This window comes from Panthera leo, chromosome A3 (assembly GCF_018350215.1).
Source record: "Panthera leo isolate Ple1 chromosome A3, P.leo_Ple1_pat1.1, whole genome shotgun sequence".
Taxonomy (NCBI): domain Eukaryota; kingdom Metazoa; phylum Chordata; class Mammalia; order Carnivora; family Felidae; genus Panthera; species Panthera leo.
The window spans coordinates 67,282,086-67,299,783 of NC_056681.1; the positions used below are offsets into that span (position 1 = coordinate 67,282,086).

Below are 17,698 nucleotides of genomic sequence, written 5' to 3' on the forward strand. Positions count from 1 at the left end.
AATAATCTGAAACTAAAATTTTATATTAGTTTAATAAAAAGAAAAACAGAAATGGGGGCAAAAAGGAAGGAGAGAATGAAAGAAGTAAAAAAATTAAGCGTTCAAACAGTTTCATCTTGATGGGAAGTATAGTTACGAGTTGATTAACCCAGCAGAATTCAGGAAAGGAGAAAAGAGGTAACATAGTAAAGTATATTAGTGATGTAAAATAAGATGAAAGCATTAAAATTTATATAAATGGATTGAATTCTCTATAAAAGTAGACTCTTAAATATTTTCTGTCAAAAAAAATGTACTAGGAACAAAATGATAAAAATTGGAAATAAAGAGTCAAATAGATCATGCAAACACAAAGCGTTATGGCTTGAATCATAAACCCCTCAAAAGATATGTGGGGGTCTTAATCCTCAGAACATACCGTATTTGGTTCTTCAGAATGAGACCTTATTTGGATATGGAGTTTTTACAGAGGTAATCAAATTAGAATGGAGTCATCAGGGTGGGCCTCAATGCAGTATGACAGGTATCCTTATAAAACGGTGAAATTTGGATGCAGACATGGGCACGCACAGAGGGAAGACCATGTGAAGACACAAAGGCAAAAGATGGCCATATGGCTGCAGTGATGCATTTATAAGCCAAGGATTGCCAACACACACCAGAGGCTAGAAGAGATAAGGACTATGGCCTTATTGACACCTTGATCTCAGGCTTTCAACCTCCACTACTGTGAGACAATAAACTGTGGTTTGTAGGGTACCTGGCTGGCTCAGTCAGAAGAGCATGCAGCTCTTGATCTCAGAGTTGTGAGTTCAAGCCCCACAGTGGGTGTAGAGATTACTTAAAAATAAAAAATCTTTGGGGAGCCTAGGTGGCTCAGTCAGTTTAGTGTCCCGACTATTGATTTCGACTCAGGTCATGATCTCACAGTTTGTGGGTTTGAGCCCTGCTTCAGGCTCCATGCTAAGCCTGCTTGGGATTCTCTCTCTCTCTTACCCTCTCCTGCTCACACGTGAACACACACTCTCTCTCAAAATAAATAAATGAATAAATAATAAATAAAAAATCTTAAAAAATTCCGTGGGGGCGGCTGGGTTGGCTCAGTCAGATGAGCATCTGACTTCAGCTCAGGTCATGATCTCACAGTTTGGTCTGTGAATTCGAGCTCCATGTCGGGCTCTGTGCTGACATCTCAGGCCTGGAGCTTGCTTTGGATTCTGTGTCTCCCTCACTCTCTGCCCATCCCCCACTCATACTCTGTCTGTCTCTCAAAAATAAATAAATGTTAAAAAAAAAAATTCGCGGTTTTAAGCTACCAAGTATTTGGCACTTTGTTAGGGTAGTTCTAGGAAACTAATACACAAAGTAAGCAGGACTCCCTAAGTTACCATCTGATAGGATAGATTTCAAAGCCAAAAACATTAAATGTGACAGAAATGAATATTTTATAAGGATAAATAATAGAGCCCATCAAAGAAAATATATGTTGATATGTTGTTACCAAACATCAACACAGAAAAGTATTTATGGCAAAATTGCTCAGAAACAGAAATGTTGATAAAATTACTCTCAGTGGGGAGGGGGTAATACTTCTCTTTAATAATTTGACAGCTCACATTGACAAATGGTAGATGAGGGATAAACAGGACTTGAATAAGACAAGCAGCAATCTGATGTGCCTCAGAGAAACGGGGTGCTAAGGACGTCACACATTTGCACTCACAACTACTTAGTTATGTCTAAAAACTGTAGCTTCTCAATTCCTTATAATGATCGAATCTTCCTCACCAGCTTTTCCTCATTGGCACTAAAAGGAGTGGTTCTTACCTTTGCTAAGTAATGGTACCTCAGTCTGTCTTGGGTCTTTTGTCTCTTTGGGGTGTATACTCAGAGTTCTGCATTTCTTCTTCCACACCCTACCACTCTCAAAAGGATATCTGCAGTTCAGCAGAGAGGGCTTGGATCTATGTGGGCAGGACCTGGTGTTGACTTCAGAGTCACCAGGTTTCTGTAATGATGTCCCTGATGTACCTAATTAGGGGGAATCCACTGCTTAGGTCTGTGGCTGGTAGCCTCCTTATCCTCCTCTGAACTCAGGCAGGCTCTAACAGCCCTGCTTAGGATTTGGAAGCCTGGTTTGCACGTTCTTCCACGCCAAATTAATGTCAGACCTCTAGCTTTTGCCATCCACCTACAGCCTCTGGGACCAGGTCAGCTCAACCCTCACTCTGGAAGCCAGCCACCCACTTTGGAGGGGATATGGGAACTTCTGACTGCTTCCACACCACACAGAGGTTGAGGGAGACAAGGGGTTCAACTTGTGCCCTTTCTCTGCCTACCTTCACCACAGGACCATGCTTATATTATCACAGTCTGGCTCGTCCCCACATGACGGTGAGGAGGCCACTCTTAAGTGGTAGACGTTCCTAAGAGTTCTAAATGGAAGGGAGGTACAAGTCCACTCTGATGACAGCTTTTCTTTCTCTTTTCTTTTCTTTTAAAGTGTTTATTTATTTGTTTTTGAGGTGGGGGGAGGGAGAGAGAGAGAGAGAGAGAGAGGGAATGAATCTCAAGTAGGCTTACATGGCCAGTGCAGAGCTGGACACGGGGCTCAAACTCACAAACCATGAGATCATGACCCAAGCCAAAATCAAGAGTCAGAAGCTCAACTGACTGAACTACCCAGGCGCCACCTCCTTCTTTTTTTTATTCCAGCTTTTCTGACATCTTATTGTTTGAAGCCACTATGCCCTACCATCAGGACCAATATCACCCTCAAAACCATTCTGTCCAAGGTGATAGCCAGAATAAGGTGGTCAGAACACGGGTCTTTTCCCTTTTCCACTACAGAGGACAAGAGCAAGACAGAAAAAGTGATCTCCTAACAAGGACTTCACAGACTGAGTTCTGTCTACTTGTGGTTTACTTTAACCGCAGCATGCAAAAATCCCTGAGGCCTGTATTTGGATATGCTAATGAACATAAGGAATTTAGAAAATCCTTTTCTCTCTGGTGAAAGCTTGATTTTTAAGAATATTGTTCTACTTTAGATTTTAAAAAATTCTATTTTGGTGATCAAAAGCTGAACATAGACTACCACTCTCTCTTTTTACCCTGCTGTAACTGTCCAAATTTTCACCTAAGGCAACAGATTACTCTGGGCAGTGGAAGAAAAACACAAATATGGAAATGTGAAAGAGAAAAGCACATTAATTTAAAGCACAAATCTTATCCCTGTTTACACAGGGTTTCTATAAACAGAGAAAACACGTTCTTTTTGATTGCTTACAGCATATCCATAAAAATTGATCATGTACTTGGCCCAAAGAAAATCTTAATAGATTCCAGAGACATAAAGATTGTACAAGCCACATTCTCTGCCCACAATTCAATTAAGCTAGAAATCAACAGAAGAATATAAAAACATAACAAAATAGAAACACTTAACCACGTTAAAATGAAAGAATGCTTTCTAAAATATCCCCTTCATCAAAAAGGAAATAAAACCTGAGATCACAATATATTTAGACATTAACAAAAGGATAGCAATTTATAATAAAGCCTATGGGAAATGGCAAAAGTCATAGTCAAAGGAAAATTTATAACCTTAAATATCTTTATTATTATTTAAAAAAAATTTTTTTAATGTTTATTTATTTTAAGAGAGAGAGACAGAGAGAGATATAGAGCATGAGTGGCGGAAGGGCAGAGAGAGAGAGAGAGACACAGAATCCGAAGCAGGCTCCAGGCTCCGAGCTGTCAGCACAGAGCCCAACACGGGGCTTGAACCCATGAACCATGAGATTGTGACCTGAGTCAGATGCTTAACTGACTGAGCCACCCAGGCGTCCCAATATCTTTATTATTTTATAAAAGAAAATATGAAAACAAATGAAATGGTCTTGTACCACAGTAGTATAGATGTCTAAGTGTTTTCTAGCCTCCTAAATTTTCCTGCAAAAAAAAAAAAGGAAAAAATCTAAAGTACAGAATTAAATATATTTTAAAAACCTATTCTTTTTTTTATTAAAAAAAGATTTATTTATTTATTTTTAAGAGAGAAAGTGCAAGTGGAGGAGGGGCAGAGACAGAGAGGCAGAGAGAGAGAGAGAGAGAGAGAGAATCCCAAGCAGGCTCTGTACTGTCAGCACAGAGCCCAATGCAGGGCTCGAACCCACAAGCAGTAAGATCAGGACCCAAGCCAAAATAGGACACTGAACTGACTGAGCCACCCAGGTGCCCCTTAAAAGCCCATTCTGAAAAGCACTCAATTGGACTGTAAAACAGCAAGGAGTGACCAGGGTAATATCTAAGGGAAAAAAGGGACTCAAAGAGTACCTAAGTACATTTCCCTCAAGGACATTTGTCTAACTTGGCAAACTTAAGCTTAGGTTGACAGTCATGGCTTGTTGAAGCTTGAGGACAGAAGACAAGACCTAGAGACCCCTAAAATTGGTAAATCTAATAGGAAAACCTGCCCATTCCATTTAGGATCCTTTGTTGTAGCATTATGCCCTCATTGTAGGGGAAAAATGTAAATGTACTACCCTAACACACATGTACATATACACACACACACGACTTCAAGGAGTGTTGCACTGGCACTGAGCAGAACAGAAGGGGTAAAATGATCATTGATCATTTAAAACTGAGAGCCAACCCATAAGCAGAGCTAAACTCAAATTCATATGACCTAGGTAACCCCAAAAGTCTCAAACCATAAGTTCTAAACTAGAAGTGACTTGGGGGTCTGTTCAAAACAAACTCTCCCTAAAAAAAAAACAAAAACAGAAACAAAACAAAAACAAAAACCCTCTCTATAAAATGTACAGTAAGGGGTTAACTCAGCTGGCTTGGGCTGCCCAAAAGCTCTACATTCTAAACCAAGGGCTGTTCTCTGACCAGTTCTTTAGAATATCTTGCATGATAAGTATCTGATACAGGCAAGTTATCTTGCCTGATAACTGGGGCCACAGGCCACACCCAACAGGGTACACTAACAATGTGATTTCTTAGTGTTTTTTTTTTTGTTTTGAGAGAGAAAAGAGCAGGTGCCATGTGCAGCACAGAGCCAGACTTGGACTCGAACAATGTGATTTTTGGTGAGGGCATTGGCCCACACCACACTTGACTTTCAGAGACACTGACCATTGAATAACTAAGTTCAGTCACACAAGCGTTCTATGCCTACATGATGGAACCACAATAAAAACCCCGGACTCTGGGGCTCGTGGGTGGCTGAGTTGGTTAAGAATCTGACTCCTGATTTCACCTCAAGTCATGATCTCACAGTTTATGAGTTGGAGCCCCCTGTTGGGTTCTATGCTGACAGCATGGAGCCTGCTTGGGATTGTCTCTCTCTCCCTCTCTCTCTGCCATGTGTGTGTTCTCTCTCTCTCAAAAATAAATAAGAAAACTTAAAAAAAAAAAAAAAAAACCCTGGACACCAAAGCTCGGGTGAGCTTTCCTGGTAGGCAATACTTCATTTGTAAATAATATTGTTGTACAGTAGAGAATCCAAATGAACATCCTGGTAAATTATTAGAATTAATAATTACAATTATTAGAATTCAGCAAGGTTGGTAAATACATCAATACACAAAAATCAATTGCATGTCTATGCATCAGGAATAAGAGTCAAAAATTTCTTAATCTAAGAAAAAGTGCAGAGAGATGAGAAAGAAAAAGCCTACATACCAGCAAAGACACAGAGCCTGGGAAATAAAATATAATTAAAGATTATTGGTGGATGGGCCAAATACATGAAAACTGCATAGGGGCAAAAAAACCTGGGGCATTCATGGAAATTTAGTATATGATAAAGATGGCATTCAAAGGGGAGAAGATGTACTCTTAATAAGCACTATTGGTACAGATGGCTTAATATTTCAAAAAACATAAAGTTAAAATGATTTATTTTTGCAACAAAATAAACTCCAGAGGATCTCACATATAAATTAAAAGTTAATAAAGGTGGTGCACCTGGGTGGCTCAGTCGGTTGAGCACCTGACTTCGGCTCAGGACGTGATCTCACAGTTCACAGGTTGGAGACCCACACGGGGTTTTGTGCTGACAGCAGGGGGGCCTGCTTCAGATTCTCTGTCTCCTTCTCTCTCTGCCCCTCCCATGCTCATGCTCTCTCTCTCTCTTTTATTCTCTCTCTCTTTCTCTCAAAAATAAATAAACATTAAAAAGAAATTAACAAAAAAGTTAAAGGCATAAAACACTACTGAAAACAAAATGAAAGGAAATATATAATTTAAAAAAATCATCTAAAGCATAAAACACTTAGGAATAAATCTAAGACAAAATATAATGACCTCTACTCAGGAAACTATAAAATGTCAGTGAAAAAATTAAAGAAGATCGAAATAGCCATGTTAATGAATTAGTAGATTCAATATTGTAAAGATGCCAATTCTTTCTAAATTGATCAATAGATGTAAATGTAAACCCATTCAAGATCCCAACAGGTGTTTACAGAAATCAACAAAGGTCTATGGAAGGGCAAAGATCCAAGAAGAGCCAAAATATACCTGAACAAAGTGAGTAGATTTGGTTAATCAGTTATGAAGACTTGCTAGAGACTATAGTAATAAGATGATCTGGTTTGGGAACAAGAAGAAAGAAATTGAAAAAAATAAGAGCACAGCTATGTGGGAAGCTTGGTCTTTGAACAAAGCTGGCAAAGCAATCCCTGAGGAAAGAATAGACTTTTCAGTACATCATAGCAGGACAACTGGGCATCACATAGGGAAAAAACTAAATGAGGAACTTTGTAAATTAGATTTGTATTCTTTCCTGTTAGAGGATTATATACTTCTACCCATTGCCATATGACTTGTAATGCCTCCCTGTACAAGGAGCATATGTTCCCAACTCACTGTGTCTGGCTTGAGCACTTGCATATGCCACATCCATGGAGTTTATTTAAGTTAACAGGGTCTAGCTCTTTCCTTCTGCCCCAAGAATGGCATATCTCATAAAGGGCTGTCTTTTCTGCCTGGTTTCCAGAATGAGAAGACACATGGGACCTGCAAGGAAAAAACACCGTAGGGTAGAGCTGAAGTAGCAAATCTGCAGTTGCTGACATTAATAAGAGCAATATATGTTGGTGCAAGCCACTAAAATTTTGAGGGTTGTTTGTTACTTCAGCAAAGCTGACTAATAGAGACATCCTGTTCACATCTTACATGAAAATGAATTCCAGGTGGGTGAAATATGTAAATATGAAAGCAAAAACAATAATGATTTTAGAAGATGATATGGGAAGTATGTCTTCATCAACCTAGGAGAGGGAAGATATCTTGTTATTTGTACTCTTCCTGTTTTTAATCCTATAACATGTCATTAGTGCTATTTTTTGCAGTTAATGTTTGTTTTTTTAACTTTTTATGTTTTTATTTTGTTTTTGAGAGAGAGAGAGGGACAGTGAAAGCAGGGGAGGGGCAGAGAGAGAGGGAGACACAGAATCTGAAGCAGGCTCCGGGCTCCCAGTTGTCAGCACAGATCCTGACATGGGGCTTGAACTCACCAACCATGAGATCATGACCTGAGCTGAAGCTGGTCGCTTAACCAGCTGAGCCTCCCAGGTGCCCCAGTTAATGTTTATTTATGTCTACCTGCATGTTTATTACTTCCATTGCTTTTCATTCTTCTTGCATCTCACACCCACTTCAGACATCCCTGTCTGTATGGGTTCTCTCCCTACATGGAAGAAAGGATTGCTTTCCTTCTCTCTGAAATATATCCTTTAGCCTTTACTAAGGCCCTTCGGATGATTTCACTTTTTGATGGTTTCATTTTTCACTTCTTTCTTTCACTTTTGTTTGTCTGAACATATCTCTATTCCTTTCTTCATCACTCTTAAAAGGAATCTTTTCTGGCATAGAATCCCAGGGTGCAGTTATTTCCTTTCGGTAGATGAAGATATCCTTCCATGATCTTCTGACTTCCAATGTTGCTGTCCAACACTGTGCTGTCAGTCTCACTGTCATTCATTTGAAAGTATTCTGTCTTCTGTGGATGCTTTTATGATTTTATCCTTGCTTCTGGTGTTCTCCAGCTTTACTATGCCATGTATAGTTACAGATTTCTTTGTATTTATCATGCATAGGGATTCATGAATATTCTTAAATCTGTACATTGGTGTCTTTCATCAGTTATGGGAAATTCTCAGGCATTATGTCTTCAATATTGCTGCACTCTCTTTCCTTGCACATATTAGTCAGGGTTTTCCAGAAAAACAGAATGAACACTGCATGTGTGCGTCTGTGTGTGTGCATTTGTGTCTGGAGAGAGAGAGAGAGAGAGAGAGAGAGAGAGAGAGAGATTTTATGTAATTTGCTCATATGATTGTGGAGGCTTGGTGAATCTAAAATCCAGAGTAGGCTGGCAGGCTGGAGACTTACAGAAGAGTGGCAGTCTGTGTCCAAAGACAGTGTGCTGGTAGAATTCCTTTCTGCTTGAAGAGATCAGTCTTCTCTCAGGGCCTTCAACTGATTTCATGAGGCCCATCCACATAATGGAAGGTCATCTGCTTTACTCAAAGTCTAATGATTAAAATGTTTATCTTGCCGGGGCGCCTGGGTGGCTCAGTCGGTTAAGCGTCCGACTTCGGCTCAGGTCATGATCTCACGGTCCGTGGGTTCGAGCCCCGCGTCGGGCTCTGTGCTGACAGCTCAGAGCCTGGAGCCTGTTTCAGATTCTGTGTCTCCTTCTCTCTGTGACCCTCCCCCATTCATGCTCTGTCTCTCTCTGTCTCAAAAATAAATAAAACGTTAAAAAAAAATTTTTTAAAAAATGTTTATCTTGCCTAAAAAATGCCCTTACCGAAATATCTAGAATAATATTTGGCCAAATATCTGGGTACCATGCCCTAGGCAAGTTGACACAGTAACACCAACTATTACACTGTAGAACTCTATTCAGGTACATTTTAAACCTTCTCACTTTGTGTCTTTCTCTTTGGTATTCTCTATATCTGTTTCTTTCTGTAAAATTATGGCAGATTTTTGTGATCTACATTCTGCTTCACTAATTCTTTTTTTTTAATTTTTTAAAAACATTTATTCATTTTTTGATAGAGACAGACAGAGCGTGAGTGGGGGAGGGGCAGAGAGAGAGGGAGACACAGAATCCAAAGCAGGCTCCAGGCTCCAAACTGACAGCACAGAGCCCAACACGGGGCTTAAACACACAGACTGTGAGATCATGACCTGAGCCACCCAGGCGCCCCTTCACTAATTCTCTTTATATCTAATCTTCTGTTAAACCCATTTGATTTATAATTTCAATTACCAAGTTTCCTTTCTATAAGGTTTATTTGGTTCATTCTCTAATATGCTTGGTCATTCCTCATGTTGTTGTTGTTGTTGTTGTTGTTGTTGTTGTTGTTTTAATTTACATCCAAGTTAGTTAGCATATAGTGCAATAGTGCAATAATGATTTCAGGACTAGATTCCAGAGATTCACTCATGTTATTGTTCTTTATTTATTTCCTCCATAATTTTCTTTTATTTCATATTCTGTTTCTGATAATTCCTGTACCTGAAGTCTTTGATGAGCTGATGGCATTAACTCTGATTTCTGCCGGCTTTCATCATAGTGTCTTTGTTTTCTTTTGTATATCATAGTTTTTTATTATATACCACATTCTATAGAAGTTTATCTCTGGGAATTTTTGAGGTCTGGAATGAAGGTAGGTTTCCTTCTGCCAGGTGCCTGAGGGCACATTCTGCCCAAGAACACTTTAAGCTAAATCCTCAGCCTGATCATGTAGATAAAGCAAATTCATTTGATTATAAATTCTCAAGTGAGATTTTGTTTACCCCTTTTACTTAGTAAGATTTGAGGCAGAAAATTCTCCTTGCAGTCTTCTGTGGTTTCTCTGGGGTGAATAGATTTATTGCTTGCTCATCTTACACTAGAATAAGGGTGAGGCTTTTAAGGTCCTAATTTCATTATAGATGTCCCCTCCCAACTCTTGGGGTCCCTGAAATTTGTCTCTTGTCTTCAGTACCTATGAAGCCATAAAAACCAAAGTTTGTGTTCAGTACCTATGAAGCCATAAAAACCAAAGTTCAGCAAATGCCCTCAATGAAAAAAATCAATTTTATTACTCAGCTTATATCTCTGGGTTATTTTATCCCTTTTCACTCAGTTTTTGGCCTGAGTATTCCTCACTTTCTTGCTAGATCACTAATGCATTAAAAAAGATGGTTGTAAATTTTATTTTATTTTTTTAAATTTGTTTTTACCTGAAGGGTTGACCAGGTTACCTAGTCTGCCATACTTCAAGAAATGGACGTAATTTCTGCAGGTGTAGTAACATTAGTGATAAAGCTGCAGTGGGCAAATCTTTATTAGATTTCCAGGTATTTCCGACTTTTGACTTGGGAGACAGTCTGTCTTTTTAGCCAACTTCTTTAGAACTCCAATCTAATAAGTGTTTTCTTTACAAGATTAACTCTCAAACAGTGACTTAATTTCCAAGTCCTTCATGCTCTGTTAGGCTTAGGGGCACATAGCACCAGAGCTGAGTTACAGTTGATTTACATTGACTCTTTCTCTCCTTGCAACTTTGTAAATTTTTTTGTTACTTGAAAATGAGACATTATTTAAACAGAATGGTTTTAAAATATACAGAATGAAGCAGAGAAAAATATATGTAAATGGTTAACTGTTTAATCCGAAAAAACATAGGTCCTTGGTATCTGTCTGGACACCTAAAGTCATGCATTTGTTGGGAATAAGTAAGTTTATAAATACCAACACAAGATACAATTTTCCCCATGAACTGCACTATATTATCACTGAAGTTTTAAATTCCCTCAAACTTTAAAATATTGTCTAAATACAGGAACAGAGTCTTTTATAGAACTATTAAGATAAATTAAAATAAACCTATTCTACCTTGTACAATGATTGATTTAACATTATCTGTAAAGTGGTCTGAAACTGCAAAATCCAGTCTATGCTGATGAGACCATGCAATTGTGCTTGTTCGAAAGTGTGAACAGTGGAGAATGACAAGTCACAGGAGATCGGCAGGGTTCCCCTGCCTTCAGAGCTGGAAGAAGTGTGAGAAGGAGAGCGTAGAGGAAGATACAATATGAATGCAGAAAGCCAAGGACCCACCTCAGAAGGTATTCTTGATGCTATAAATGCTTCCTTAAAGAATATGATCGGGGTGCCTGGGTGGCTCAGTCGGTTGAGTGTCCAACTTTGGCCCAGGTCATGATGCCGCACTTTGTGGGTTCAAGCCCCGCATCAGGCTCTGTGCTGACAGCTCAGAGCCTGGAGCCTGCTTCAGATTCTTGTCTCCCTCTCTCTCTGCCCCTCCCCTGCTTGCACTCTGTCTCTCTGTCTCCCAAGAAATAAATAAATACTTAAAAATAAATTTAAAGAATATGATTGACAACTGCCTTTTGTCTCCTTTGCAACTCTATCCATTTCCTGGCATGAACATTTAATGTATTTCTGAAACAAAGTAATTGCCTTTGAATGTAGGGTGATTCCCTGAAGTTGAATAGGGAATTTATGCTAGGGCATGAATTTCTTCAGCTTGAGAGGAGGGTCAGCTGAGGCCACCTCCCCTATTAGTGTCACATTATGCAGACTGTTGAATCAACTTTTACTTTTGGTGCTTTCTTTGCAGTAGTAGAAGCTACATTGCCTATTGCTTCATGGACATGCCTCTATAGACCTCCTGAATCCCATTTCTGTAAAAGGTAATTATTTCCAGTGCATTTCCTCACTGAATTTTTATTGTTTTATTTCTCACTTGAAAAGTAGTTGTGCCCTGGCCAGGAAGATGCTAAATAGTGTTGTAAACTAACCTCTCCCCGCACCCCCCTCCCCAGAGTCTGTGTGTCTTTAGATAGAATATGGGTGACTTATCACATCATCAACCTCAAATGAAAGAGATTTTAACAATGGCTTGTAATTATCCCCAAAGTATTTTCTGCCTAAGAATAATTACTTTCTGAGAGTTTTACCTTTTCTCCAACAACATTAGAACAAGAGACTAGCTTTCTTTTTCTTTGCAGGGCTACACACACACACACACACACACACACACACACACACATGCGCGCACACACACGATACCTCTTATACTTCTTGAGATTTACTGCATATGCAGCTGATGATGGAGAACAGCAAGACTGCACTGAGCTGGGGCTGGTGGGCAGCAGGCTAGGCACACCTCCTGGATTGGTGTTAGTGACTTGGATACCCCAGACTTGTGGCAATTTATTCACATTTGTGCTCTCACAAAATTACACGGTTCTGCTTGTATCGAAACTTCAGGGCCATCCAAAGATAGTGAAGTCAGAAAACATTAAGTCTACGAATGTCAGTGACCAGGTATTTCCAAACATATGGAGTATACTTGGACTTTTATGAGCCTTCAAATAACTGGATCTCAGAGTTAGCATTTTACATAATTCAGTATATTTCTTTTCCATCTGTTAAAGTCTATAGAGAGCAGACTTTTATGTTTCTCTGTGAAAGAAACTGGAGACTCAGTTCATTGAAATTTATCTGACATCAAATATCAAGACCAACCATGAGAATTGTTAATTTGCTGCTCAGACCTTTGCATTCATTGACATTTTCTCTCCTTGGAGCATTAATTCTGAATACAAAAGAATCCATCAAATCTCTTTCCCTGCCAGTTTTGATAGTTGCTTTTAAAACAAGTTTTCCATGTTCTTATAAATAGCTCTCCTCAATGATGGAGTGTATATCCTTTCAGATATCAGAGAAAGAAGAGGAGTTTAATATCAGTAGTAAAAGCACCATATATGTGATATCTTTGGGAGAACTTCAGTTGTATAGAGTTATTCAGGCCCCAGTCATCCAGGCCTTTTGTTTTTCCTTGTATCTATTTTGGGGGAAATACTTCTCCTGATCACTCCAGTACTGGAAGTGAAGCCAGGGAAAAGATTCCTCAGAGTTATTATCTTCTCTATTCACCCAAGTTTGCTAAAAGGAAACGTTTTGCCCAACAGCATGAAATATGGACTCTAGGATATTACAGTGACTCTGGGATATCAGTGGAGATCCTTAGATACAAAGGAAAATTAGGTTCAACCTTTAGAATTTTACTCTTGTGTTTTGCCCTTCAAACAGCACACATATAAAAATTAATGATGATTAAATATTCAACAAATACAAAACTTACCAAAGGTAATTTCTATTTCAAGAAAAAAACTGAGTCACCTTTTTAAAAAGCTATAGAGTGGGAGCTTGGCTGGCTCAGTCGGTTAAGTTTCCTACTCTCGATTTCAGCTCAGGTCATGATCTCATGGTCCGTGGGATCGAGCCCTGCACCGGGCTCTGTGCTCACAGCACTGAAACTGCTTGGGATTCTCTCTCTCCCTTTTTCTCTAACTCTCCTCTGTTCACCCTCTCTCTTTCTCTCAAAATAAATAAACTTTAAAAAAAGCTATAGTGTTTGGCTTTTAATATACATTTTATAACTATTCCAAAGATAATTTTAAGGCAATAGCCCAGACTAATAGCAAACAACTCCCAAATCTTTATAACAAAGGTTTATGTTTTTCTTTTGCTACAGGTCCACTCTGGGTCAGCAGGAAGGTAGTGGGAGGGTGGGCTCTGCTTCACACTGTTCTCACTTAGAGACCCAGGCTGGTGGAGACTCCACCATGTGGGTATTGTTAGTCATGGTGGTGTGGAAAGGGAGATAAATAATTAATCACACACCAGCTCGTAAGTGCTTCTGGCCAGAAGAGACATATGTTACTTTATGCACATCTTATTAACCAAAGTCACATGGACATTCTTTATATATATTTTTAAGTTTATTCATTTATTTTGAGAGAGAGTGTGTATGCACGAGTGGGGGAGGGGCAGAGAGAGAGAGGGAGAGAGAGAGAATCCCAAGCAGGCTCCATGCTGTCAGCGCAGAGCCTAATGCTGGGCTCTCAAACCCATGAACCATGAGATCATGACCTGAGCCATCAATCAATCGGAACCTTAACCGACTGAGCCACCCAGGCATCTCTGAACCTGTATTCTTAAATGCAGTCCAATGGGACAGTGGAGCACAAATGTGAACAGAGAACATAGACACATTATGTATGTCCACTGCTGTTCCTTACCACCTCCTTTGCAATATAGTACTCACATCCTTATGAGCACAGGATTCCAGTGGGCCCACAACGTGTTCACTGAGACTCAAAGCAAGTAAAATCAAAGCAACTGAATAAACAGGGGTGCTGACAGCCCCAAGAGGCTATCAGAGCTTCCTCTGCACTCAAAAAGAAGGCAGTGGTAGCCTATGAAACACCAATCACCAAAGAACCCAATCCCATCCTTTCTTACTCCTGTTATCTTGTATTAGCTAACCACTGCTGCTGAAAATGATGACATAGAAGGAGGAAGGAAAAGATTGGGCAACCCACAGCTCCCCTTCTTCTGAGTCCTTTCTTATTTATCAGAAGGGAGTAAGTGGTGGTAGAATGTGTGCCTCTCAAGATGTCAAATAAAAACAGCTGAGTTAGTTTTGTGTAGTGTTTCTACTGTTCTGGTAAGAACAAAACACATATGCATGCATGAGCTATGAAATACAAATTATATAATTTTAGCGATTCTGCATATGAGTCGAATACTCATATTTGCATTTGAAACTAGTATTTCCCAATATAAATACAAATGGTAAATTTTATGTCAATAATTTAAAATTTTAATTTCTCTTTCCTTAGAATGACATAAAATAGCAGGGTGCCTGGGTGGCTCAGTCAGTTAAGCGTCCAACTTCAGCCCAGGTCATGATCTCACGGTTTGTGGGTTCAAGCCCCCTGTGGGGCTCTGTGCTGACACTTGGAGCCTGGAGCCTGCTTTGGATTCTGTGCCTCCCTCCCTCTGCCCCTTCCCTGCTCACGCTCTGTCTCTCTCTCAAAAATAAATGTTAAAAAATTTTTTTTTAAAAAATGCCATAAAATAGCAAATAAAAACACCATGACAAGTTGAGAGAAAAGACCACAGAAGAAAGGAAGAAGTTTCATGTTTTGGTGCCTTTAATGGCACTTTTTTTTTTAACTGCTTGATGAACAAGGGGCCCTGCATTTTCCTTTTGCTCTGAGCCCTGCAAATTATGTCACAATGCCCACCCACAAGTTCCAGAGATGCAGTGTTTAGGAAGATTCATTTGAGCTATAAAATGTGAGCTCAGAGATAATCGAATCCAGTGTTTTTCAAATTTCTTTTTAGCAGCAGAGCCCATTCTTCAGGGTGAAAGTCCAAAATGGAAAACAGAAAAATGCAAACCGCTTTGGTTCAGCAGGACTTTAGCTCTGTTCACCTGACCTCTCTATCCCCACACTTTCTGGGTGAGAATGGGGGTCTCTGTGAAACTGCTGGAGTTCCTCAGGGCACAGTGGGGAAATCTCTGATCCAGAGGAGCTCACTGAGGTTGAGCAAAGCACCCAAGGTCCTAGCTGCTAATGTGGCCCTCTTTCTTCTGCTTCTTATTGCCACCCAAACCATCTAGTAATCTCAAAGTGTGGGGAGACCTTCTGATGGCCTTGGCACGTTTGTCAATACTGTCATCTTAAAATGGGGGTGGTGATGCCTAACTCAGGGAGTTGTGTTAAGAATTGAAAGAGATCCTGTAACTAAGTAAATGCTCAATAATTAATAGCTGCAACTTTATTATAATTATTTTAATTATTATTTATCATAATAGTAATATTATATTATTACTATTATTATTTAAACGTAGAGTCCTAACTTTCACAGATATTAGTAAAACTTTTGTTTTTTAACCTTTTTTAAAAAAGCATTTTTTAATTTTCGGAAATTACAAATAAAATAACCATTTTTAAATTTACAGTTCAGTAGTGTTAAGTATATTCACATTGTTGTACAACCAATCTTCAGAATTTTTTCATCTTGCAAAACAGAAACTCTATATCCATTAAACAGGAAATCTTTTCCCCAACCACCCAGTCCCTGGCAACTATCATTCTACTCTCCATTTCTATAAATTTGACTATTGTAGATACCTAATATAAGTGGAATTAGCTATTGTAAACAATAAATAAAAGGAATAAGAAGCTAAAAAATGTTTAATATGTAGTAAAGAAGGCACATATTCCTTCTTTCCTCAAAAAGAAAGGCAATTCAGGAGTGCCTGGGTGGCTTAGTCGGCTCAGCCCAACTTCTGTCAGGTCATGATCTAGCGGTTCATGAGTTCGAGCCCCACATTGGGTTCTGTGCTGGCAGCTCAGAGCCTGGAGTTTGCTTTGGATTCTATGTCTCCCTCTCTCTCTGCCCCTCCCCCACTCATGCTCTGTCTCACTCTCTCTCTCAAAACTAAATAAACATTAAAAACTTTTTTTTAAAAAAAGAAAGGCAATTCAGAAACTCCCAGGAAAAAAAGCAGAAACTAAACTAAATTAAAATAAGTGAATGAATGAATGAATGAATGCCTGGTCTATACATGAAGCAGATGAGATAGATGTGAGTGCAAGATTTTTTACCATATAACTGTTATATCGTTTTGGGGTTTGGATCATATAAATATATTATCTATTCAAAAAATAATCTGAAGCAAACTAAAAGGTAGCATGGATTTGAGAATATTCTCCTTTGTAGTAACCCAAAGGATTATGACACTGAAACCAAAGCGTGGTATAATAAAAAAATACATTCATTTAGTCTTTGTCCAAAGAGTTCCCAAAACCTCTAAAAGATGAGTTTGGGGGAGCTTCTGAGTTGGTGAACATATCAAGAGGTTGGAAGGGGACCAGTCCCAGAGGGCATGGAAACTCTGTGCCCTTCTCTATACCATACCTTGTCCCATGCAGCTCTTCCTTTTGGTTTTTCTGAGTTGTATCCTTCACAGCAAACTGGTAATAGTAAGTAAAGTGTGAGTTGTTCTAAGCAATTAGAACCTGAGGTGAGGAGGTCATGGTAGCCTGGGTACTCTATTGTGGCCTGGGACTGAAGTGGGGCAGTGTTGCAGGACTGAGCCCTTAATGTGTGGTCTCTGGGCTAATTCCGGGTAGTTAGTGTCAGAATTAAACTGAGCTGTTGGACATCCTGTTGATGTCAGAGAACTGGAGAACTGGTCTCACTGCCTCCACCCTGGTCTTCTACAGTCTCTCCTCAGCACAGCAGCCTGAGACCCTGGTAAAGCAGTTACATCATGTCACTGAGAATCACAGCCAAAGCCCTCACAATGGCTGTATAGCTGTACTCAAGCTGCATGTGAGCAGTGCACATATACACTAACACACACACGCGCACACACACACACTCCCTATTGCTCCTCTGACTTCACCTCCTGTTACTCTCCTTCAACCTCACTAAGCTCTCTTTCTGTTTCTTCAACTAACTAGGCATGTTCTTGCCTCAGGACCATTGTTATTTCCTACTCCTGCCCCAGGATTCCCTCAGTCCCTTTGGGTCACTGTGACTGTGTGTGCATACATCTGTGTACTCATCACTCCCTTTTCCCTTCCCTACATTCTTATCTTCCTTAGGACTTGTACAGATAACATAATATATATTTTACTTACTTCTCTCCCATTATGAGAAGGAAAGCTCCATGGAGAATGCTGCTTATTGTATTGATAGGGAAAAATCTGTTATAAGATGGCAGACAGGACTGATAGGGAAATTCCAGTCCCTGACCGACCAAAGACTCCCCTTCCAGGTTCTTCT

At 39.5% G+C, this 17,698-nt stretch overlaps 1 long non-coding RNA gene across 1 annotated transcript in view; it reads right to left on the reverse strand.

Moving 5' to 3' along the window:
- The window catches only part of LOC122215024, a 94,228-nt gene that overhangs the window by 23,894 nt on the left and 52,636 nt on the right, over positions 1–17,698 (reverse strand). Inside the window, exon 2 of the long non-coding RNA XR_006200197.1 lies at positions 6,886–7,035. This is a non-coding gene — a long non-coding RNA (uncharacterized LOC122215024). The remainder of the gene's footprint in view (positions 1–6,885; positions 7,036–17,698) is intronic.